The sequence below is a fragment of the Dasypus novemcinctus genome, chromosome 3 (genome assembly GCF_030445035.2).
Source record: "Dasypus novemcinctus isolate mDasNov1 chromosome 3, mDasNov1.1.hap2, whole genome shotgun sequence".
NCBI classification, from domain to species: Eukaryota; Metazoa; Chordata; class Mammalia; order Cingulata; family Dasypodidae; genus Dasypus; species Dasypus novemcinctus.
This window is the reverse complement of record NC_080675.1, coordinates 11740490-11766543: the sequence shown is the minus strand read 5'-3', so window position 1 is coordinate 11766543 and position 26054 is coordinate 11740490. Positions and strand designations below refer to the sequence as shown.

Here is a 26054-nt window from a genome sequence, read left to right as displayed (position 1 = left end):
TAATATAACCATTTTCCATTTCATATGCTACATTTTTAAATTTCTCTTCCCTCCCTACCCCCCAGTTGTCTGCTCTCTGTGTCCCTTCACTGTGTGTTCTTCTGTGACCGTTTCTATCCTTATCAGTGGCACCAGGAATCTGTGTTTCTCTTTGCTACATCATCTTGTTGTGTCAGCTCTCCGTGTGTGCGGCACCATTCCTGGGCAGGCTGCACTTTCTTTCGCGCTGGGCGGCTCTCCTCACGGGGCGCACTCCTTGCGCGTGGGGCTCCCCTACGCGGGGACACCCCTGTGTGACAGGGCACTCCTTGGGCGCATCAGCACTGCGCATGGGCCAGCTCCACACGGGTCAAGGAGGCCCGGGGTTTGAACCGGGGACCTCCCATGTGGTAGGCAGACGCCCTATGCTTGGGGCAAGTCTGCTTCCCATCATATGCTACATTGTTTCTAGACCGATAGTTTCTAATACATAAATCTGAATGAATTGTTCCCCTGCTGGAAATCTTCAATTATTCCCCTATCCAAACTTTTTAACGTGGCATTCAAGGTCCTCCGGGGCCTGGCTTCTCCCCCGGTTTCCAGCCTCATGTCCTGCTCCCACAGTCTCCTTCCTCTCTCTGCTCTGGCAACACTGCCTCTTGCTGCTGTGAAAACTTTTTTCCAGAGACAGGATGTGTCAGTCCCTAAGCTTTACCTTGGGTTGTTAATGTTTTACTGTTGTTTGCCGGAAAACAGAGCTACTTGTCTTTCCAATTTTCACTCGAACATCACCTCATCAGGCCGCAGACTCCTCTCCTCTGCAGGGAGTGAACTCTCTCTCCTTGGCTTTCTCACAGCTCTGTCACCCCTGATTGCAGCAGTAATCACAGCCCGTTGACTCTTCTCCCTGACCCCTCGACTCTTGCTCCTACCTCTACTTCTCCACAAGAGCACAAATGATGATGGCATTTGTGTCTTACTCATCTTTATATCTCCATCCCCATCTCCAAGGTTGAGCACAAAAAAGAAGGAAGGAAGGGGGGGTGGGCGGGAGAAAAATCAGAAGCTAAGTATTTGCATGATACCATATAACTCACATATATTCACTCATCATGCCACCAATATTAAGATAATCTTCTTTGTTTAAATATTGGCTAAAAATACTTTCTTCCATGTGGTTTCAAAGCACATTACACAGTATACTAACTATCCCAGCAGGCAGGGCCCAGGTGCTAGAACAGCAAGATTGACTCCCTGATGTCATATGGAGGGCAGAATTTGAAAGTGGCAAGCAGGACATTTAGCTGAAGAACTTTCCAAAGTAAACTCAGAAAATGTGGTTTGGCTTCTCCTTGCAGCTTATAGTAAAATGCTAGACGAGAGAAATAAGCTGAGAACTGAATTGCTGGGCACAAAGAAACCAGAAACTGATTCCGGAAATTCCAACCTCTGGAAATCAAGTCCCTAGACAATAGTGTACCACTTGAGGAATTAGCTAAACTTGGAATTTATAAGTCAGGATTGAAAATGCAATTATCCAGGAAGGACTTGGGGAAAGTCTTACTATCTGATGGCTTGGACTCCTGCTTCTTGTGTGCTAAACCTATAAGCATTTTGAGAGAGCTGTACAAAAAAAACCACTGTCAGCCTGGACTAAAAGGGACATGAAGGGGAAAGATGGAAAGGAAAATGACTTTAAGAAGAAAACCATAGAAGCTGAGATCTGGGATTAAGACATCTCCTTGGGCCAAGAGAGGAACCCCACCCATGTGTACAGAGAGGGTGAGTTTGCCCCGGCAGTTGAAGAGGGTGGGTGTTCCTGTCCACTGTTCAGAGAGATTTTTGCCACCCCAGGGTACAGAGAGGGTGGAACACATTCTGCAAGGGTTAGGGAGCCTAAGGCCAACACCCCAGAGGTCTGAGAGGGATTGGCCTTTCCCCCATGGATTAGAGAAGTCCAGGTCACCAACTATTACTATGAGAGGGCTGGGCCTGTATGCCTTCACCTCACTCTACTGGGGGGTTAAGACTCTAACCCAGAGATTGGGGAAGGTGTGGCCATCACACCAACATTCTTGGAGGGTTTGGTCTGTCGCTCTTGGAGGGTTTGATGCTTGATGAGGGTGGAACCAAGAAAATGGCCATTGGGCAAGCCTGTGGAAAGGGTGAGCATGAAGCCCCAAGAAGAAGAAACCATCATCTTAAGAATGACTCTCAGACTTTGAAATCTAAGGAAGTATGCCCTGCAGGTTTACAGAACTATAGGGAACCTATGACATGTTTCCCCTCCCAATTTCTCCTTATGGTAATGCAAATGTTTATCCTTTCTCTGTCCCTTTGTATATTGGAAGCAGATAAATGGTTTTGTAAATTTTGGCGGTCTACAGCCAGATGGGACTTTACCCAAAGACAAATTGTATTTCTTTAAACTGATTGTGATATGATTGTCTTTCTTTTTTTTTGTCTAGTTCATTTTCTGTGGTATGATTTTGTACTTAGCATTGTTACTGATTTAAGGTTTTGGGTTTTTTTTAAATATTGTGAAGTCTTTTTTAAATTCAGAGAGTGGAGTGTGGCAGTTTAATATTGTTTATGAATTCCAAAAATAGATATTGGGTTGTGTTTATAAATTGGTCTGTTCCTCTGAGCGTATTAGATTGTATTAGATTCAGAGGTTTCACTTTTACTTTATTAAATTAAGATTAAGGCTTTTATTTGACCACATCATTAGGGCAACTCAATTTGAGTCCCCACCCACCCCTCACTTTGCTGGCTATATAAATGGATGCTCAGTCAAAGACAGGGAAGTAAATACACAGAGAAGGAGAACACAGCGAGTTTAGTTTTGGACACTGAAGTCCTAGGGAGAGAGCCAAGACATTTGCCTGACAGTTTGCAACTGAAGAGACCAGAGCCCTGAACAGCTGAGAAAGCCTGAAAAGAAAGCCTGGAAAGAATCTCAGCCTGCAGCTGAGATTGGAAGAACCTGGGGCCACAGAGCCTTAAGAGGAAGAGACCTGCAGCCATCTTGCTCCAATACATGGCAACAGGCTTTGGTGAGGGAAGTAACTTACTCTTTATGGCCTTGTAACTGTAAGCTTCTACCCCAAATAAATACCCTTTATAAAAGCCAACAAATTTCTAGTATTTTGCATCAGCACCCCTTTGGCTGACTAATACAGGGTGCCACTCACAGACCCTTAAAACTGGACACGTGAAGGATGGAGCCATCAGTGTTTGCTCTTCTTCTGGCCATGTGACCCTACCCTGGCCAATTGGAATCCTTCCCTGGGAATTTTTTGTCCAGGGCTAGTGAAGAGTAACCCCACTGCATCACTGGTCAAATGCTGAGTGTGGTCCCAGAAGCTGCTGGCAGCTATGTGCCCAGAGGAGGAGAGAGCCCATTTTAGGAGAAGCAAATGAAGCCAACAAACAGAGAGGCAGAGATGAGAGCTGGGGACAGGGAGTGGAGGGGAAGGAATAAAAGAGAGAGAGACTACCTTTAACTTAAGTTCCTGATTCAAGGTATCCTTTCGGCCAACTTCATCCCTTCCTTCTCCATGATTTTTATAAGCTAATTCAAATTGTCCCTGACTCTTGGCCAATTTTCCTTAAACAGTGCTCATGAGAGAGCATCAGTCATGGTACAGAGATCGATTTGATAGATCATCTTTATTTGAAATCAGCTCCTTCTCTTAACTAGATTGCCCTACTAAGCTTCAGCCCCTTCCTTCTTATGATGGGAATAATAATAGCACCCACTACAATACGGGCTATTGTTCAATGAAATAGTTGGTAAGAGAATTCAGTGAAATAACATATATAAGGTGATAAGTACATAGTAAGCTTCCAGTAACTTGTAGTTACTAATAACATTAGAGACATGGAAAGAATAATTGAAGTTAATTAAACAAAAATAGCAGCCAATACCTGAGCACCTCCTAGGTATAGGGATTCTCCAGTGCCGAGCACTCTGGGGATCCAGAGGATGGAGCCTGGCCTCTGCCTTCAAACTGCTGACAGTCCCTTTTTGTTTGTTTGTTTGTTTGTTTTTTAAATGCTCATTCCACCATCTGTGTTTTATTGTATATATTTGTTTGCTTTCTAAAAAATAAAATTCTATTGAAGTATATCATTTATACATGATCATATATAAATAGTTAATGTACAGTAAAATTTGAGAATTTATAAAACAAACATGCATATCATCATACAAGGCTCCCATACATCTCCCCCCCACCAACACCTTGCATTGTTGTGAAGCATTTGTTGCAAACTATGAACAAGCATTGTCTAAATATTTATACTTATACTAATATTTAACCCACATCTTACATTTGTTATATTTTCCCCCCAAACTACCCAATTATTAACGGCCTATATTAGTGTTATATATTTGTTATCATTCAGGAGAAAACATTCTCATATTTGTTCTCTTAACCACAGTCCATCATCTACTTCTGGATTCCTTGTATTGTACGGTCACATGCTTTATACAATCCATTCAAATTGTACATTTAGTGGCTTCCCTTTTTTATCACAGAGTCATGAGGGACAGAATGCTATTATCACTGCAATTTTAGAATGTTTTCATTACTACAGAAGGAAAAATTACATATTCCCTTACACTCCCCTATTGTTGTCTCTTAGTATTGAACAAAAGTCTTCTTGCAATTGTTGCAAAATATAACAATAGCTTTTTTTTTCAAATTCTACTCAATTTATTCATTTTTTTAAAAAGATATTACATTAAAAAAATATGAGGTCCCCATTCGCCCCCACCACCTTCACCCCACCACTCACCCCCCAGTAACACTCTCCCCCATCATCATGTCACATCCATTGCATCTGGTGAGTACATCTTCGGGCATCGCTGCACCCCATGTCCTGTGTTCCACGCCATAGCCCACCCTTTCCCATGTTCCATCCAGTGGGCCGTGGGAGGACATACAACATCCGGCAATTGTCCCTGGGGCACCACCCAGGACAACTCCAAGTCCCGAGAATGCCTCCACATCTCTTCTCTTCCTCCCCTTCCCCGCACCCAGCAGCCACCATGGCCCCTTTTTCCACATCAATGCCACATTTTCTTGATTATTAACCACAATAGTTCATGAATAGAATATCATTAAGTCCACTCTGATCCTTACTGTATTCCTCCTTCCTGTGGACCTTGGCTTGGTTGTGTCCATTCCACATCTATGTCAAGAGGGGGTTTAGATTCCGCTTGGATATTGGATGCAATCCTCCTGCTTTCAGTTGTAGGCAATCTAGGCTCCATGGTGTGGTGGTTGACATTCTTCAACTCCATGTTAGCTGAGTGGAGTAAGTCCAATACATCAGAGTGTAGGAGCTGAAGTCTGTTGAGGTCAGGGCCTGTCTATCATATTGTCAGTCCAGAGATTCAAATCCCCTAGATATATCTTAAGCCCTAGCACCAACTACAATTCCAGTAAAGTAGCATGAAAGACTTGTGAAAAGAGATCCCATCTGAGTCCAGCTCCATCACGCAGAAACACCAGCTCCAAAGAAGGGCCAACTGACATGGCAGTGAACCCCATCTGCCATGACCATAGAACCCTGACAGTCCCTTAAGGAAGAAGCATTTCCAAATGCAGGAGGTGCCACAGACTAGGCCAAGATTATTTGCAATAAAAAAAAAATTAGAAATAGGAATCAGAAACAAGAAAGGTTTCCTTCACTGTAAGTGAGAGAAGTTGACTAGATCTTAAAGAGCAGGTAAGATTTGCAGAGCTAGAGAAGAGACCAGGCTTGAATTTCCAGCAAACTGGGGAAAGTGACACAAAATGCAGGAACTGGAAAGCACCAGGGGTTTGTGGAGGGCTAGGTAGACCTAGTAGGTCTTCTGGGATAACTGGAACCCAGTGGAAGGCTCCTGAGGGGCTGGATCCCAGCATTTGTGTGAAGAGAGCTACTTGGGGGGCGAGACAGGGGGTTCTGAGAAAAGCCACCTAAGGCAGAACATATAAATTCAACAGTGACTTCCTTGTGGTTGTGGGAGAGGGACCTCTTTTCCAGGTAGAAAGCCTGGTGAAGAGACTAAATGTGCTTCAGAAAGAGCCATCTTAGTCATACCTGCCCAGGAGAGCTGGTGTGGCAAGGGACGGGAGATGTGGATGAGACCTGATGGTTGAGGAAATTAACTGATAACTTAGAAGGTATTTGGGAAGCAAAGGTTGTCTCTCCTTTCCTTCCTAAACACTATCTGAGCTGCTCAGCACTTTCCTGTGCCTTGTCCCACTAGGTCAGCACAAAACCCGGGTAGTATACCTATGCTATCTGTATTTTACAGATGAAGCATTTGAAATCCACAGAGGAGTTTTAGGTTTGCTCAAGTCTAGACAGCCAGTAAGGAGGACAAGTTGGATTTCAAATATGAATCTGTTCTGCTTCCAGAATATGCTCAGGACAACTCCCAGGGATTCTGATAGAGTCGATCTGGGGTGGGTCCTAGGACTCTGGAGGTATACGGAAGCACCCATGTAATTCTGATTCAGAGGGTCTGCTGTGGACTCCAATAAAAGAAGCCCTTCTTTGTCCACACCTGCAGTCCTCCTGGGCACCCCCAGGACTCAGATTGGATGTAGCACTGTGGACCGGGTCCCAGAACCACTACCACATTGTGTCCTTCTTCATCCAAACAGATATTCCCTGACTGACTGCCTTGGAGAATCTCACACAGTCTTGCCCAACCTGTTCCATGTTCACCCTTCTTTCCCCTACATTTTGCTTCTTGAAGGCTGGAACCATGTCTTTCATAATCAACCTTGTTTTCTGGGATTCTGGCCACCTACTGTTTTCTCATGTGTGCATTGCCTTGCCTGCAACTTAACCTACCTGTCAACCACTGCCTTACAAATCTCTTTTTCAAAAGAAGACTTTCTCACAAAAGCATGAATCCTGCCTCCATGTAATAAAGTACACAGAGTATAATCCATCTGGCTGCTCTTTTGGGTACTGCCGCCTAAATTGGCATAGACCATTAGGAAAAATAATTCACAGGGAGATAAACTTCATGTTTGTACATTATCATTAGTCTTTCAGGATAGGTCATAGCAAGTGGGTAAATGCCAGCCTTCCATTTTAGTTGGAAGACTTTCCATTCCAAATTGCATTCTGAGAGGGTGCCTTTCTTCTTGGTTTACAAAACGTAAAACGCAACCCACTGTCCTTGATTAAATTTTTCCTGCTCACCTTCCATAAAGAAGATGAGCCTGTACTTGACATTCTACATTGAACTTCAATTTTGAGACTTCCCATGCCATCTATTCAACCAAACTATCCTTCTACAAAATAAAAGTGACCATCTACCATTAAACTGTAATTTTAGGAAAACTGTCTCACCTGTCATGGTACACTGATGATCTGCTCAATATGTGACAATCTGGGGTAATTTCCAGCACAAGAACACTAACCAGAATGCAAATCTGACCATGTCTGCCACCTGCTTTCTTAAAATTCCCCACAGAAACCATTTGCTCAGGTTAAGGGTCAGACTGCTGGCCTTGACTAAAACAACCTTCATCCATCTCTCTGTCCTCATCTCCTCCACATCTTCCCTCAGTTCTACCTTCCAGGTGTGCAAACCTCAACACGTTATGCCCTCTTGCCAGATGACCTTGATGCTGCTGCTTCCTCTGCCTGGCTTGCCTTCATCTTAACCTTGATTGCCATTCATCCTTCAGAGGCAGCTACGATGTCACCTTCCAAGAGTTGTTCTGACTCTCCAGTTAGGGTTAGTGCTGTGGAGATGCTTGGTAGTCACTACTTGTTTTGGTCTGCTAAAGGCTGCCAAGGCAATATACCAGATGTAGGCTGGCTTTTACAGTGGGAATGTATTAACTTGCTAGCTTACAGTTCTGAGGCTCTGAAATGTCCACATCAAGGCATCAGGCTTCTCTGGGTCTCGTCACTCTTAGCTTCCTGGTTTCCAGGGTTTCCTCTTTCAGCTTCTGAGGGCCTCCCTTGTGCCACTGAGCTCCGCAATTCCAGCCTCTGGCCTCTGGAACCCTCTCTCTCAGCCTCTGGGGAAGTCTCTCTACAGTCCTGTGTGCCTCCTCATATTCGTCTGTTTATGAAGGACTCCAGTAGAAGGATTAAGACCCACCCTGGGTCACGCCTTATTGAAGTAACCTGATCAAGCAGTCCCATCTATAACAGGTTCATGCCCACAGGATTGGAACGATTTAAGAACGTAATTTTCTGGGGTCCACAAAAGACTCAAACTACCATACCACTATCTTAGTATTTATCATTTATAGAGAAATAGTCTCCCCATGGCTCCCAACTAAGCTACCAACCCCTTAGGAGCAAGAAATATTCCCATTTCTCTTGGTATCCCCTGCAATTTGCACCTTCCCAGGCACAAAGCAATAGCTCAATCATATCTGCTGAATGAATGACCTCTAAAGTAAAAGACATGTATTCTTTTGAAAAGACTGTCACTGAACTGTCTCTAGAACAGACACCAAAGAATATAAAGACAGATTCACTCTCATGGGGTTGCTTCCATGGCAGCCTGCTTTGAGGGCCCTGGTTCCAGCTGCAATCTTCCTCACTCTTTTTTTTTTTTTTTTTTAAGATTTATTTATTTATTTAATTCCCCCCCTCCCCCGGTTGTCTGTTCTCTGAGTCCATTTGCTGCGTCTTGTTTCTTTGTCCGCTTCTGTTGTCATCAGCGGCACGGGAAGTGTGGGCGGCGCCATTCCTGGGCAGGCTGTACCTTCCCTCGCACTGGGTGGCTCTCCCTACAGGGCGCAACCTGCGCGTGGGGCTCCCCTACACGGGGGACACCCCTGCGTGGCAGGGCACTCCTTGCGCGCATCAGCACTGCGCATAGGCCAGCTCCACACGGGTCAAGGAGGCCCGGGGTTTGAACCGCGGACCTCCCTTGTGGTAGACGGACGCCCTAACCACTGGGCCAAATGTATTTTTTGCGGACCTTGACCATGTGCTCCATGTGACCATGAGTGTTTAGGTTGAAATATCAGTGTTTTTGTCTCTCTCCTAGAGGTTTGGCGACTGGGCAGTGGAGCTGTTTCTCCAGTTTCCCACTGCTGGTGTCTTGGCATCAATTCAGTCCACCCTCAAGAATGTGCTGGCCTACTAGAATGGCATTTCTTTGAGCCTGCCACCCAAAACTCGCTGACCAACTTTTGACTGAACCAGGCTAAGGTGAGCAATGGTTTTGCAGCCATTGGCATTCTTAGAACTTTTGTTTTGGGGATGGCATTTAGTATGCTCATTGTTTTTCAACTGTGCCCAAAGCAATTTCTCAGAAAGCAGTACCAACTGATGGAAACCCACGGAAGCTGGGCTGGCACCACCAAAAGAGCTGCAGTTCAAGGGCTTGTTGCAGACAAACTGTTTTCTTAGTTGGTTGTTCATTATAGCTTGTCTATATTGGTCAAGTTGTTTTGGGTAGCAATTAATAAAAACAAAATCTAGCCACATTAATTTATAAAGGGCTATTGTTGGAAGAATACTGTTATGTCCCACAGAGTCCAAGGGAGCATTCAACAGTCTGGAGGAAGGACAGGAAACAGAATAGTTCTGAGAAAATTGGCAGCAGCAGTTTATGCATCATTTCTCCAGCATTCTGCCATTTATGTGATTCGGCACCCACAAGTTCTGGTTCAAAATTCCAAATGCCTGGGAGAAAAAATCTGATTAGCCCAACTTAGGTTATGTGTCCACTCTTGGACAAAGTGAAATACATATGGCTGTTGAGACTCTTCCACTGTGTGTGGGTATATTAGTTTCCTACAGCTGCTGTAACAAGTTACCACAAATTTAGTGGCTTAAAAACAACACAAATTTGGTCTTTTACAGTTCTGGAGGTGAGGAGTTGGAAATCAATTTCAATGCGCTAAAGTCAGGGTGTTGGCAGGGCTGATTCCTTCTGGAGGCTCCAGGGGGAAATCCATTTCCTTGCCTTTTTCATCTTCTAGGGGCTGCCTATATTCCTGGGCCTGTGGCCCTTTAAAGTGTCTCATTCCAATCTCTGCTCCGTCATCACGTGGCCTTCCCCTCTTCTGTCCTCGAATCTCCCTCTGCTTCCATCTTATAGGGACACTTGTGATTACTGAAGGGCTTACTTGGATAATCCTGGATAATCTCCCCATCTCACGATCCTTACTTTAATCATATCTGCAAAGTCCCTTTTGCCCCAGATGGTAACATTCATACCTATCTGGGGGTTAGGAACAAGATGTCTTTGGGATCCATTATTCAGCCTCCTCTAGCAGGGTACGAAGTTTTTAGAGAAAGATACCCACTACTGTGAAATCAACTACTGACAATGATGGCAATAACTAATGTTTATTGAGGGATTCCTTCACCCCAAGCACTCTACTAATTCCCTTAAATGCATTATTCCGTTTAATACTTAGTGTGGCTCTAGGAGTAGGTGTTATTATTACCACAATTTCACAAATAAATTGAGACTCATTAGAAAAGTAACTTTCCCATTGTCACACAACTAGTTGGTGGCAGACTTGGGATTTAAACCCAAAGCTGATGAATTTCAAAGCCTGAGTCATTAGGCTTTTAATCACTAGGCTATGATCCCCCCCAAAACCGAGCTATAACATTTCAAGTCCACGAACATAGAGAGCTCATGGACCCTGGGATGTTTGCTGGGCCAAACTGTGAAATTGGCAAAGTTTGTCTTCAACATTCTTTATAGCACTTTTCTCCTCTCTGACAACTTTTCCTCAATATTTCATGCTGCTCTCTGGATGTATTAAGTCCTGCTTCCAGATTTTTCTTCCCCAAACAAAGCTATGTGTTCCAGACCCAAACCTGGTCATAATATGAGAGGGAAAGGGGATACTACGAACACATCAGAAAAACACACATAAACTGGTTCTGTCCTAGGCAAGCCAGGGTGCATGCTTTGTGTGCTTTATTTCTTCAGGGCCCTATCTGCAGAGAGCAAGGAGTTAATAATAAGACATTTTAAGGTGTTAATAGATAATGGCGGCTTATTATTCCTCTCAGAGATAGGTGTTAATATTTTGGAAAGAGATTTATGGAATCACAATGTTTTAACTATAAAAGGGAATATCAGGGATGGTAGAATTTCCAGTACTGAGAGAACTCGAAGGCAAAGTATGTGTTGGGGGTGGGGGATAAGGTGTAGGAGAGAAGAAAGGACTAGGAGAAGGAAAAAGGAATATTTTAGATTGAGTGCAAAATAACTCCACATCAGCATAAACCAGCTCTGCATGTCCCTAAGACTTGATTTGGATCTTTCAATCATTCTGGGTCAGAAAAAAATATATCTGGTTGTTGACTCTCTGATAACCTTAACTGAAAGTCAGCCGGGGTTTCAGCAGTGGGCCAGTGGGAAAGGGAAGAGAGCAGGAACTGAACGGGGATGGGATTGGGAGATTAGCCCACCTATAGGCTAGAACCAACAAGATTCCCAGGTCTTGATCCAAGAATATTTAGTCTGTTGAGTAGGGCCCTGGAGCAGATAAAGTTCTCAGACAGCACCATGACTTCACGTGATTCTCCAGTTTGTGATATGACTCCAGCTAAAGAGTAAAGCTATTTGGATATGCTCAAGGATAGCCACTACTGTGACATCAGCTGCCAAAACAATGGTAATAACTAATGTTTATCAAGTGACCACTATGCCCAAAGCACAAGGGTACCTGCTTTTTTATATATATATAATTCATTTTTGTTGTCTTTTTAAAAAAATTTATTTATTTTTTCTCTTCCCTCTTCTCTGCCCCCTACCCCACCCTGCTTTTTTTGCTGTCTGTGTTCATTTGCTGTGTGATCTTCTGTATCTATTTCCCTTTTTTTTTGTCTTCTAATCTTCCTCCTCTAGGATTCAGAGGGATTCAATTTTTATGTATTAAAGATACATGGATTACACAAAATGTTACATTAAAAAATACAAGAGGTTCCCATATACCAAACTGCCCCCCCCCCATACATGCTTTGCATGCATTATTTCACTTAATCCTTGGTGCCTCTCTAGGAGTAGGTCTATTTTTATCTCGGTTTCATAAATTCACAACTCCAAGGAATGAGCTGGAAATGGCTGAGCAAAGTATCCAAGTCCCAACCAAGTGGGCAGGATTCAGGGCTTGTCTTGAGCTGTCACAAGAGAATAGGGGGACAACCAAGAACCTGGGCAGAAGCCAGGAGCATAGACTGAGCAAACAAGGCTTGAGGATGCAGAAAAATTGAAAATCGGTGGCCAAACAAGGGCCATTTGACCATCTCTCAAACTTGGAGCATCACCACTTACAGCAGCACAGACAGTTTCTCCAGCACCCAGTTTCTGCAGCATGGGGGCTCCCCCAGGGCCTGGGGCCTGCAGCCTGGGCAGACTTCCCCAGAACCTGGTTTCTGCGGTACCTAGCGGTCAGCAGCGCTTACTAACCAGCAGCAACCACTGGTGGTTTTGTAGTGCCTCCAGTGAAATACCTCTCACGAATGGCTTTCCCCACCACCTAAAGGGTGAGTTTCCAGCAAGTTCCACCAGCACGGCGCTACAGCAACTGCTCTGCTGTCCAGTGAGCCACGGTCATGCCCCTTCCAACAAGGTCTGGATCTCAGCCCTAAGGGATGGCTGCTCTTTACACCTGCAATTTCTATGTTATTTAGAATTTGCCTTACTTCCTTCTGGTCAATCCCTCATGCCACCGGTCCCTGTTGTAGTTAATAATTCTTTATATAAAACTTTCCCTTTTTAAATTTCTGTGAGGTTTCTGTTTCCTGATTGGACCTTGACTAATCCTGAGACTGGTGACCACAGAACCCAGGCATGTACTGAAATGGGAGGTGTGGCCAGCACTACTAGGGCCTCCCAGTATCCATTCACTTTATTCTACTAATGAGGGCCCTCAAATGGGGTCCACAGACCCCAAAAACCCTGTGTATAAAAACCAGGGCAGTGCGAAGTGGATGTGGCTCAAGCAATTGGGCTCCCACCTACCATAAGGGAGGTCCAGGGTTTGATGCCCAGGGCCTCCTGGTGGAGGCAAGCTGACCTGTATGGCAAGCTGGCCCATGAGGAATGCTGGCCTGTGCAGGAGTGCTGCCCCACAACAGAGTGCTGGCCCTGCGCAGGAGCGCTGGCCCATGCAGACTGCTGGCCCAGCAAGATGATGTAACAAAAAGAGACACAGAGGAGAGCCAATAAAAGACACAGCAGATCAGGGAACTGAGGTAACACAAGAGAGTAATCTCCTCTCTCCCACTCTGGAAGGTCCCAGGATCAGTTCCCAGAGCTGCTTAATGAGAATACGAGCAGACACAGAAGATGGACACAGCAAATGGACACAGAAAGCAGATGATGGGTGGGGGTGAGGCACAGAAATAAATAAATAAATCTTAAAAAAAAAAAAAACCAGGGCAGGGAGTGGATGTGGCTCAAGCAGTTGAGCACCTGCCTGCCACATTGGAAGCCCTGGGTTCAGTTTCCTGTGCCTCCTGAAAAAAACAAAAATAAACAGCAAGTACAACAAATGATAACACCAAGTCAGGAAAGCCAATGTGGCTCAGTGGTTGAGTGCCAGCTACCCACATATGAGGTCTCAAGTTCAATCCCTGCCCCGAGGTACCTAAAACAAAAAAACAAACAAGCAAAAAAACAAATACCAGGGTATTCATGAACCAGGATAAGTAAAGAGTACATCTTTTTTTCCCCCCACTAACCTGCATTTCCTCCATTTATGAATGTAGGCAGTAAACACAGTAGGATTAATAGTATTTGTGACTTTGTCACCAAGAGGAATCACAGATATTTTTGTATTCCATAACAATTGCTACAGACAACTTGAAATTTTGTTTATGCTTATCACAACTCTGAAATTATAGTAATTAGTGTATGTGCTGCCAAACTAAGCATGTGAAATTATAGTAATTAGAACTGCTTCTAGAATTATTAATGTAATAAGAAACACAAATATAGCTTTATCACAATTACTTCATGTAAATTTTTAAAAGTTTTTTTATTAAAAAATTTTTTTGAGAATTCTGAGGAGTTTTGTCAGATTACCAGAGGGGTCCCTGGCATAAGAAAGGATAAAGATCCCTGCTCTAGAATGATAGAAGTTTTATACAGACACATGGAGGGCCAGTTTGACTTAATTACCTAGCATCCCTTGCAGTTATGTGGCCAAGTGACCAAGTTCTGGCCAATAAGATGTAAAGAGAAATAATATGTGTAACTTCTGGGTCATACCCTTGAAATAAAAGAAACCCTTCCTTCCCTTTCCCTCTCCTACCATGTTTTTCTTTTCTGGGTCTGGAATAGGGACAAAGTGGTGGGAATTGAAGCAGTTGTTTTAGACTGAAGAAATGGAAGCTACACATTGGAGATGATAGAGCTACAAAACAGGAAAGACTTGAAATCCTGTTTTGAAGCTTCCATGAGAGCCTAGACTGTTAGGTGAGAGACGGGAACTTCTGTCTTATTTAAGCCACTGGTATTTTGGGTTTTCTTCTGGTCACTGAGTTAATCTCTTAATACCAGAAGGCTATGAAGTCTATAGAAAATCTGAACAAAGTTAGGAACTGAATCCAAACTATTTGGGATGAAACGTGCCCTCTTTGATGGGATTAGTTTGCTGAGAAAACTGCTCTGGATAGAAAGAGTGTGGCTGCCTCTAGGTGGGATGAACATTAGCTCTCACTAGTCATGTATTCCCATGTGTCTAAGTGCCTGTTTAGGGTTCATTCTGCTTGTCCCTTGACTGGATCATTTGACCACTTCCTGAATATGATACACATTCTATTTAATTTGGCACAGAAAGGGTATTTTTCCAAGGATATATATATTTTTTTAAATATTTATTTATTTATTTATTTATTTCTTCCCCCCACCCCAGTTGTCTGTTTCCATGTCTATCTGCTGCGTCTTCTTTGTCCGCTTCTGTTGTTGTCAGCAGCATGGGAATCTGTGTTTCTTTTTGTTGCGTCATTTTGCTGCATCAGTTCTCCGTGTGTGTGGCACCATTCCTGGGCAGGCTGCACTTTCTTTTGCACTGGGCAGTCTCCTTTGGGGTGCACTCCTTGTGTGTGGGGCTCCCCTACGTGGGGGACACTTCCTGCGTGGCACAGCACTCCTTGTGCGCATCAGCACTGCGCATGGGCCAGTTCCACATGGGTCGAGGAGGCCCGGGGTTCGAACCGCAGACCTCCCATGTGGTAGACGGACGCCCTAACCACTGGGCCAAGTCTGCTTCCCAATATATTTATTTTTATTGTTACATCCATCCGTTCATTCATTCTTCAAAAATTTCTTTGGACCACTGACCAAGTTCTAATATTCCCCTAGACATTGGGAATGTAATGATGGATAAGTCTTTGGGAAGCTTGCAGTCCAGTATGAAAGTAGGAGATACAGGTAAACTAGGTGTAGTAATAGCCTAATATTTTCCAATAGCTTCTTGGGTCAGTGTTGAATAGATATAGATCCAAAATCACTGATTGAAGGGTTATTGTCTTAAATATATTAAACCAGGTTTTCTAACATTGCTGGTATTTTACTTAATTTGAAAAGTCTGATTATATAACCTACCTAAAGGTTATCTATAGAGATGAGTGCCTGAAAAACAAAGGAGCAAAAATGACTTAGTGTGGTGGCTTGGGGTTCTGTTCTCTAGAAAAATATCTTCTTAATCTTAATCCATTCCTTTTGAGGGTGAACGCATTGTAAAAAGGACCCTTTGAAGATGTTACTTCGGTTAAGGTGGGGACCGACTGAATCAAGATGGGTCTACACCCTATTACTTGAGGCCTTATAGAAACGGGCACAGAGAGGCAGCCACGGCGAGCAGCCACAGCGAGCAGCCCAGGCGAGCAGTCAGAAGCAGGAAGCTGCAAGGACCTGGAGGAGAAAGGAGAAGATGCCACCAGGTACGTTCCTATGTGGTAGGAAAGCCAAGAACCCAAAGATTGCAGAAGATAACACCCCGGGAGGAAACCTTCAAGCCTCTGAGACCATGAACTGATACGTTCCCGTTGGTAAGCCAACCCATTGTGTGGTATTTATTCTAGCAAGCATTATTGATACTATTTTTGAATAGTATCAATACTGAGGATATGGATAATGATAATAAATAATAATAGATAACATGGATAAAGCTCTTTTTATGTGTCATTTACTGTGCCAATAGGTGGATCATGATCAAATACCGGCTCACTCCTTCTCCTGAATGTCCTACCTTGGTCAAAGGTAACTTCCAAGTCCAGTTAGTTGTCAAATGCTGTTGATTCCATAGATAAAATGGATCTCCCTCTTGAATTCCATTTCCTCTTCTTTATACTGATCCACCATTTCTCTTCTCAATGCTTTACAATATCTTTCTGATCAGTCTCACTAACTTCTAGTATTAACCTGCTGCAATCCACCCTCCATTGATTTCCATCATTTTCTTGTCTCTGTCCTGCTTCAAAGCTCTCAGTGGCTCCCCAGTGTCTGCAAACTTTTACCCTGGAGTTCAAGCAGAGGCTCATTTCTGCTATGCCACCTGTTGCCCCGACACCTAAGTAAGCTTTTCTCCTACCTGGCTGCACTGTTTCCTGAGCACCTGATGAAATCTCACACCCCTGTGTAGTTGTTCACTCTACTCCTTTTGCCCCAAATGTTCCTCCTCTCTTCCTGTGCCCGAGGAAATCTTATCTGTCCTTCAGGCTTTTTCTCTGCTCTCCCCTTCTTTGTGAGGTCACCTCATCCATTCTGTGACCTGGTGTCCCACTGCTCCAGTCCCCGCCTCCTGCAGAATGAATTGCTTCCTTTTCTCTACTTCCAAGGCAGATTGCACAAGCTCCTGGACACTTGTTCCTTTGGAATTCTCCTGGTTCAGAACATGATATCCAACTTGCACTCGGCTCAAATGCTGGAGTAGGATGACCTGACTTGTCACGAGGCTGTCACTCTGCCCGCGGCCTTAATTGCCTTGAAATGCTGGTCAGTCCGGGACACTATTATCTCCCCTTCCCCTTTCCCCACATTTCCATTTCTCAGCCCACCTCTCCAACACTTCCCCAAAGGTCCTTTCCCTACTCATCTCATAAATTCATTCCACTTCAATGATTGTGGCTTTAGATAGAGTACCTCCTTCTGTATCCTAAAACCTCAGCTCTTCTGAGGCAGCACAAAGTCAGCAGATCATCAAATAGCAGCCTGGACTAGGGGTTGCATTCAAAATGTTCAGGTGGTAGCAAGTAGAGAGCAGGATCTTTAGGTTAATTGTGTTTATATCCCTAACAAAATGCTCTGAGTTTGACATTTCTTTGAATACCTACATTTACGCTATAAGAATAAAAACCAGATTCATGATGGATAAAACCCAGAGATATCCAACTCAAAGTATTTACAGCAGATGGAGCTATATATTTTACTGAGATCTCTGTGCCATGTATCAATATTTAGGCAGTTATTAATCAGCTCAGACTTTTTGCTTAAAGATACTAAAAACCATGGGATTCACTTACCCTGTTTACCCCTATTAGCCATAAGTTGCTGGAAAATGTTATTAAGGAGTCTCCCCAAAACATTGTACTGCAATTAAGGCAAGCGCCAGCCCAAGCGTGGGCATCGGCACCATCGTGGCTGCATGCGTGTGTCCATGCTGGCCGCTCGGCTGTTCTGGCTGGCACAGAGCTGCTGCCCTCGCCATCGTCCCTTCCACCTCTTGGCACTTCAGGCACGTTGATGAGAGAAAGATCTGCAATGCTGTTTCTCCCGACAAGGATGTCGATGGCTTCCATGCAATGAATGCAGGTGGAGCAGTTTGATATTGTTTACGAATTCCAAAAGCAGATATTGGATTATGTTTGTGAACTGGTCTGCTCCTCTGGGCATATTAGATTGGACTGGAGTCAGATGTTTCACTTTTACTTGGTTAAATTATCACTAGGGCTTTGATTGTAGGATGTTGTCAGTAGGACGTTGTCAATAGGACGTTGAGTCCCTGCCCCCTTGCTGGGGGAGGGGACTCAGAGAAAATGATGAGGCAGAGGAGACAGAGTTTTGATCCTGGAGCCTGGGAAGTATGCACACAAAGAAGCAGATACAGGAGGAAAAAGAGAGAAGCTCCATTAGACACGGCAGAGGTCCCGGGAAGAGAGATGAGCCCTTTGCCTGACAGTTTACAGCTGGCCTTGTAGAGAGAGCAGAGCAGCTGAGCTGGGAGAGAAACAAGCTCTGGGAAAGAGACAAGACTTGTCCCAGGCTGTGGCTGAGGCTGGAAGAAGCTGAGACCATGGAGCCTTGGAAGCAGGAGGAAGACTGAACCCTCGTAGACATCACCCGCCATCTTGCGTCAACACGTGGCAACGGTCTCTGGGTGAGAAAGAACCTCCTGTGGTACCTTGAGTTGGACTCCTTAGGGTCTCGTGACTGTAAGCTTCTGCCCCAAATAAATACCCTTTGTAAAGCCCAACAGATTTCTGCTATGTTGAATCAGCACCCCTTTGGCTGACTAATACATAGGGCAAATGTGTTTGGACCAGTAGTCCATGCTCCCTGCTACCCCATGGGTTGTGTGGGAAATAATTAAGTGAGAAATGGAATTCCACTTCTAGGAAAGAATGTGGTTGTGGCTGGAAGGTCAAGAACTGTTGGAATGCCCATTGCAATGTTACTAAACACAGACAGCGCAGGTGAGTGTCTTGGAGGTGCTGCTGCCGGTCCAGTATCTTGCCACTGCACTCCCAAAGAACAGCTGAAGAAACATCCAATTCTGACAGATATTGTGGCATCTGCTACAGGCATTCCAGATCTGATCACAGCAGATATGATCAAAGGAAGAGCAGCAGTCATTGATGTGGGAATAAATAGAATTGAAGATCCCGTAACCACTAGGTCCAAGCTGGCCAGAGATGTGGATTTTGAAGGAGTTAGGAAGAAAGCCAGTTCCATCACTCCAGTCCCTGGGGGCAGCAGTCCCCAACAGAGGCAATGCTAATGAAGATACCATTATTGCTGCAAAAAAACCTGCTGAGGCTTGAAGAGTGAGAAGTGCTGGAGTCTATGGAGCTTGGAGAAGCAACCAATTAACTGTTTTATCTTCTCTTTTAAGAAACAGCCTTCCAAGCCAGTTCAGGAAGCAAAATAGGCCAATGGAAATGCAATATTTGTTTTTATTCTACTGAAATGGTTTAAAATGGTGCTTTGCATTTATCAAATGCTTCATTGGGTGGGTGTCTGCATACAGCCCTCACCCAGGAACACTCCAGCATCCTGCTGGGCTGTGGGACCCAGGAGAATCTATTCCCCTAGTGAGTAGCACAGGGCATTGTCACTTTGCCAATGGATGCTTCCCTTTGGCAGGCCACTTCAGTTGTTAAAATTTGCCTATTCTAGGATTGCGTTTCCCAAGTACCAGTCCAATAAGAGTTGATACTCACTTTAGGTTCCAAACCTGTTGAGTTCAACTGATCAAACCAAAGGAGACACGTTGCCAGAGAAAATTAACGGAATGGTAAACAGGAAGAAATGGTATCTATTGAGTAAGAAAAAATATCACCCAAATTTATACATAAATTCACTGACAGCCAGATTTATTTAAATAAAACAATTGAGTGGCAAAGAAGGAAAACTCTATGCTAAAAATACTGCTAAGCTGCCATTTTTGTGGCTTGGTTGCTGGGAAACTTTTAGGGTTCTATCTGTAATTAGCTCTCATTTTATGTATGTTATCATTCAGTGAGATCTCCCCATTTTAGTTTCCTGAAATTGAAAAGACTTTTGTTATGTTATTCATGTGTGTTGTCATAGTTGGCTTTTGCTATATCTTTAAAGTCCACTATTTAATTTTTTACTTCTAAAGAATATCTGGTTTCTTTGGTGTGTCATGAAACCTATTTTTGAAAAACAAAACTGATACAGAGTTGGGCTTGATAATCATAAGGGTAGCTTATAAGTATGCAATTTATTTTTCACCAAAGAATTGTGAGTAGCAACTTGCCTTTCTCTTTGAACTTGTTGGTTTTCCTAAAAGATTTTAACAAGCTTGAGTCTATTAAATTTAAACAAATTTTCTAATTAAAAACTTTTTTTAAACAAAAAAGGCAAATGATAAAATAATCGATGACATTATTAAAAGCTGGAGACATAATGAAATCTCCTAGACCCTAATAGATAAAATATGCAAAGGACATTAACATTTCACATAAGGGCAGTCAACTTGTAAATAAATGTGAAGAGGCCTAAAAAAATATAAAAATAACGATGAGGTATTCTTTAGTAATTACACTTCTAAAATTAATTTTTAAAATTAACCGAAATGTTAAATGATAATGCCCAGTACTTTGGGTGAAGCTCTGTTGGAACTTTTCCATTCATATATTCTTTGTGGTAAAAAAAATTGGTGCAACTCTTTTGGAAATCACCTTGGTGGGAAACATAAAAATAATCACTCTTTTGAACTAGTGATTGCATTTCTGGGAACTTTTGCTAAAAAATAATCCAAAAGAAACGTTAAATTCATGAAGTTGTTTATTGTTAACATTTTTAAAAATCCTAATAATTATTTCAAAAAACCTAAATAACAAAAATTAAATGACTAATCAAAACATCATATTAGAATGATGGGATATTCTGCAGTCACTAAAATATTTATGCAGTCTATTTAGAGATATGGAAAAATGCATATGAGTAAGAGGAAGGTTGGACCAAACACTGCGGAATATAATCTTATATCCATACTCTGATTGGACTTCATAAAAATTATATGTCTTTGTAAAAGAGGACTGAGTGGGGCGCAGATGTGACTCAAGCAGTTGAGTGCCCACCTCCCACACGGGAGGTTTCAGGACTCGTTCCCAGTGCCTCCTAAAGAAAAAACAAGCAGACAACGAGGGCAAACAACAAGCAAAAAAAAAAAAAACACAAAAAAACAAACAAACAAAACAAGGAGCAAACAGATGAGGGATCCATCTCAGGGCAGAATAAAAAAGAGGAAATGGAAAAATCAAAACAGTCCATGTGTTAAGTGATGACTACTGAAATTTTCTTCCTTAAAATGTTTTTGTTTTTACTATTAAAAGAAATTCGTGTAGTTACTTCATCTTTTTACTGCAAAACCAAAGCAGGTAGAAATGTGTTGAGATTCAGCATTTGCATCTAATTAAAAATAACTTTTGAACTTGGTCTTGAATATATCTGCTATTTTCCAGCAAAAGTACAGACATTTCTGTCCTCAATTCAATATAAATTAAGTTGGTATAAATTAAATCAGCAGACTATAAAGTTATTAAAAAGGGAGAAACAATACCATATTCATCTGTTTTCTCCAGACCCTGCACAGTGCTTGGCACATAGATGTTTTTTGTGTGTGTTTTTTTTTAAGATTTATTTTTCATTTGTTTCTCTCCCCTTCTCCCCCCACCCCCGCCGCCCAGTTGTCTGTTCTCTGTGTCCATTCGCTGTGTGTTCTTCTGTGACCACTTCTATCCTTATCAGTGGCACTGGGAATCTGTGTTTCTCTTTGTTGCGTCATCTTGTTGTGTCAGCTCTCCGTGTGTGTGGCACCATTCCTGGGCAGGCTGCACTTTCTTTCGCGCTCGGCGGTTCTCCTTATGGGGTGCACTCCTTGCGCGTGGGGCTCCCCTACGCGGGGGACACCCTTGCGTGGCAGGGCACTCCTTGCGCGCATGAGCACTGCGCATGGCCAGCTCCACACGGGTCAAGGAGGCCCGGGGTTTGAACCGCGGACCTCCCATGTGGTAGGCGGACGCCCTAACCACTGGGCCAAGTCCGCTTCCCTGGCACATAGATGTTGGCTACCAATTTCCCATAATCCACGTCAAATTATCAAGTGGCCAAGAAAATTCCTAAACGAGCTGTCACCGAAAATTCCCAGCTTGTGGCTGTGAAATTCAAGGAGTCCCTTCTGAGTTACCAGATGTAAATTGAGCTAATTAGAGCCCTTAGGCATGGAGCGTTCAGTGAGTGACTTTTGAATGGACGACCACTTGATGTAGTCATAGAATCAGGTCCTAAGATAGGTCCAGAGAGATCAAGTACCTTCCAGTCTAATTTTTATGTAGTGAAGACTATCATCTAAGGCAGGCAAGACTCTGGTCCATGAAGAATGTTGACCGATCAATTTCCCTAAAACTCAAGCTCCACTGAACCCCAAGAACCAGAGAAAGGTGAGATTTCCAGCACTTTTGTTTACAGGCTTTTCGCTTCAAAAAATATGTGAGGAACCCAAAATAAAGCAGATGGCAATCTGAGACTGGATGCCAGATGGTTTGTATCAATGAATGAACTCATCAGACTGGAAGCAGAGGGACCTGACCAGACTACAAACAATGCTAAATTTGGAAGAATAATTTTCAGTGTGAAAAACCCCTCAGCACCAGCCCTTGCTCGGAGGCAACAATCAAGATGCAAATTGGCTTTTAGAGGAAAGTTAGATTCTAGGGATTGAGTTGGGTGAAAATGTAAACCTTGTCATTTATCGTCCATGGGAAGCTTTGGACAAGACATTTAATATTTCTCAGCCTCCATCTCTCCCATCTATAAAACAGGGATGGTAATAATTTACCTTCGGGGTTATTGTGAGGGCTGAAGGAGAAAAGGAACAGCAAGATGTCTAACAAACTTTCTGGATTATAATAGGTACTCCAGTGGTCGATATTACTTGGAATTCTGTGGGGAAAATAATAAATAATAAAACATAAAAATGCCCCTAAAATGGGCAAGACCCTATCCACTTACTTCCCAGTATTCATTCTCCCAATTTTTTTTTTTAACAGAATAGTTTCTTTCTCTTACAGGGCAGCCTTGTGCTAGCTCTAGAACCACAATTCCCAGGCTCCCTGGCAGCCCAAGGGAGTGATCCTGGACCACCGCCCTGGCCAATGGGACTTAAGTGGAAGTTGACCGGGACCTCCTATTTTATTCTCTCCTTACAGCTCCCTTCTTTCCTGGCAAGGATGTGAGGCTGGCGTTGCAGCAGCCATCTTAGGACCCGAGGAGAACGTGAGGCTGAGAGTCACAATGCCAAAGGTGGCAAAGCTGGAAACCTGAGACATCAGTGATATCGGGAGCCCCTGCACCTTGGGACCACCTACCTCAGCTACCTGTGGGAGAAAATTAAAGCCCCGTGTGGGACAGGTCGCTATAACACGCAGCTGAATGAAATCGCTCACTGAGAGAGACCACATCTTCTCGGTCCACAGATGCAGGGGTGAACTGGCCTTTGATAATGTCTTTAAAACACGATGGATAGCATGTGCTGGGCAGGGGACAGGTAAGGGCATAGCCTCGACTCTAATCCTGCTTATCACAAAGACGATAAAAGTGAAAGCTAATTTTTTGTGTGATAGATTAAGAGATGCTAAACATTTTCCCATGGAACCTATGTGATGGGGGTGCATCTCTGGTTTGGGGTGCAAATGACCTGTGTCCTTGGTCCCTGGAGTGCCATGCTGGCCGCTCTTTCACATGCTACACATGGGAGGAAGTCTAGGAATGCAGTCCCCTCCCCAGTTTACACACGGGGCTCCTGGAAGGCTTACATGATGGGGAGAGGTCTCCCTGGGGTCGGTCCTGGCTGGTGCCTAACCATCCTGACTGTGCTGATTTCCTGAGGCCAGGCACTCGCCTGTGTCCACAGTGGGAAAGTTGGGCACAATCTCCTGCATCCCCAGCAGCCCTGGGTGCTAGACAGTGTGAGGCCTTGGCAGGAGTAATTCTCCTAGAGGCGGGCTGGCCTCCTTGCCAGGTCTGTGCTCAGTGAAGGAGGCGCACGGCTGAACCAGTCAGGGCTGCTTGGGAAAAAGCTCCTCCCATCCTTTCACCAGCCCGTCCCCAGGGTCCTGAGCCAGCCCAGCTGGGGCCAGCCACGTTGAGCACGGGCTGCACCCCGTGGCCTCCTCCCCTTCCTGCTCCTTCTCAACATGCCGCCAGCAAATGGCCTTTCTCAGTCTATCGGTAAGATAAGAAATACCACGTGTCTCTACGAGACTTAGAGGGCGATCTCCACGATAGAATTAGACCGTCCAGAAGGCAGACCTGAGACACGTGGCAAAATGGGCGAACTTTGAAGACCTTGAATCATGTTGAGTGCAATAAGCCAGGCACAAAAGGACAAATATTGTGATTTCATGAGATGCAATAATTCAAATATGCAAATTCATGGAGTTAGAAACTAGAATATAGGTTTACCAGGGGCGGGGGTGGGGATAGGGAATGGGAGTTAATGTTTAAGGGGTACAGGGTTTCCATTTGGGATGATGGCAAAGTTTTGGGTAGGGATGGTGTGGTGGTGGTAACGCCACATTGTGGCCGTATTTGACACTAACTTATGTACTTGAAAGTGGTAAAAATGTGAAATTTTAGTTTGCATCTGTTACAATAAAAAAATTAAAAACCCATAGACCTGTGCAGCAGTCAGCCTTAATGTCAACTATAGACTAAAGTCATTAGTATGATATGGATTACAGGTTCATCATTTGTAACAAATGTACCCCACTATTGTAAACCGTTAATAGGGAAAACTCTATGTGTGTGTGCACATGTGTGTAGGAAACTTTTCTGCATGCATTTTCTGTAAATCTACAAGTGCTCTAAGAAAAATTAGACTTCATTTGCAAGTGCCTGGTACCCTTTGAGAATAAACAGAAACTTACTAGAAAATAAATGAATGACCTAAGATAAGAAATTGAGATGAGTGCTTATCGATTAGTAATGACTGTGGTTGAATTAAAACAAAAACAAAGATTCTAATTTCCCTCTAAAAGGTATAAAGTACAGGAGGTTTGGTGCAATGCCTCTCAAAATGTGCTCCCTGGCCTGCTGTGTCCTTGATGCTCTACAAGGCAAATTCAGAACTTGAGAGCCAGCGTTTAGACGTCTTTCAGGGATGTGACAATATCCTGTTATAGCCAGTGACTCTGATGATAAAAAATTGGGGTTTGTATTTTTTATGTTTTTGTCATCTCACTTTTTTCTTGGTAATTTTAAAAGTCCTTCGCCCCAGCTAGTCTGGGAAGCCCTGGTTAGTTTCTCCCTGAGGGCTTTCATTAGTTTAGGGAACTCTGTGCTCAGCTGGGCAAGGTTCTGGCCTTGGTCCTAACCAAGCTCTGTCTTTGGGTGACGATTCCCCCAAAGTGTGTCATCTGGGACTCTCCCAGAGTCTCTAGGGACTGAGCAGCCACAGGAGAAAAAGATTTGCCGGAAGATCTAAAATATTTCTCAGCATGTAATCGTGCACAAAATGGCACCTAAGAGATTTGAGAGCTAGCTTTCTCCACCCCCAAATATAAATCTACCTATGAAGATCAGATGAAAACCTACACCCAGCTTCCAGTTTTCACTTGAGGTCTCTACCAATTGGCCAGTTTTATCCTGGAAGAGTCGAAGGTGATTACAGGAAAGGTTCTCAAATTGTCGGGTCCCTCCACAGGAATTAATTCCATGCTGTCCTGCCAAAATTACAGTAGCTGGGCCAGAGAGGATGGTCTCATAGATATGCTGCTGTCATGAAAGTTCATCGACATCAGGACATTTCGAGGTTACCACAGGGGCACAAAAAGTCTACAAATAATGAAAATGGGGAGGGGGGAGAGGGTGTAGGTTCTGAGGAATAAATAATTGGTAGTTTAAGAGGACAGAATAGGGGAAACGGACTTTGGCCCAGTGGTTAGGGCGTCCGTCTACCATATGGGAGGTCCGCGGTTCAAACCCCGGGCCTCCTTGACCCGTGTGGAGCTGGCCCATGCGCAGCGCTGATGCGCGCAAGGAGTGCCCTGTCAAGCAGGGTGTCCCCCGTGCAGGGGAGCCCCACGCGCAAGGAGTGCGCCCGTGAGGAAAGCCGCCCAGCGTGAAAAGAAAGAGCAGCCTGCCCAGGAATGGCGCCGCCCACACTTCCCGTGCCGCTGACGACAACAGAAGCGGACAAAGAAACAAGACGCAGCAAATAGACACCAAGAACAGACAACCAGAGGAGGGGGGGAAATTAAATAAATAAATAAATCTTAAAAAAAAAAAAAAAAAGAGGACAGAATAAATAACTGCGCTATTCAGAGAGTATCACAAGCATTTGTCCAGGCTTCTTGGGTTATTT

The 26054-nt window shown here is 43.9% G+C and overlaps 1 long non-coding RNA gene and 1 pseudogene across 1 annotated transcript; both read left to right on the top strand.

Annotated features, from left to right (window-relative positions):
- Positions 1 to 9007: 9007 nt before the first annotated feature.
- LOC139437847 (uncharacterized) lies at positions 9008 to 24365 on the top strand. The gene is made up of 3 exons (XR_011647764.1): positions 9008 to 9174; positions 15670 to 15885; positions 22900 to 24365. It is a non-coding gene; the product is annotated as an uncharacterized lncRNA (long non-coding RNA).
- LOC139438071 (bifunctional methylenetetrahydrofolate dehydrogenase/cyclohydrolase, mitochondrial-like) lies at positions 16153 to 19033 on the top strand (annotated as a pseudogene).
- Positions 24366 to 26054: the final 1689 nt, after the last annotated feature.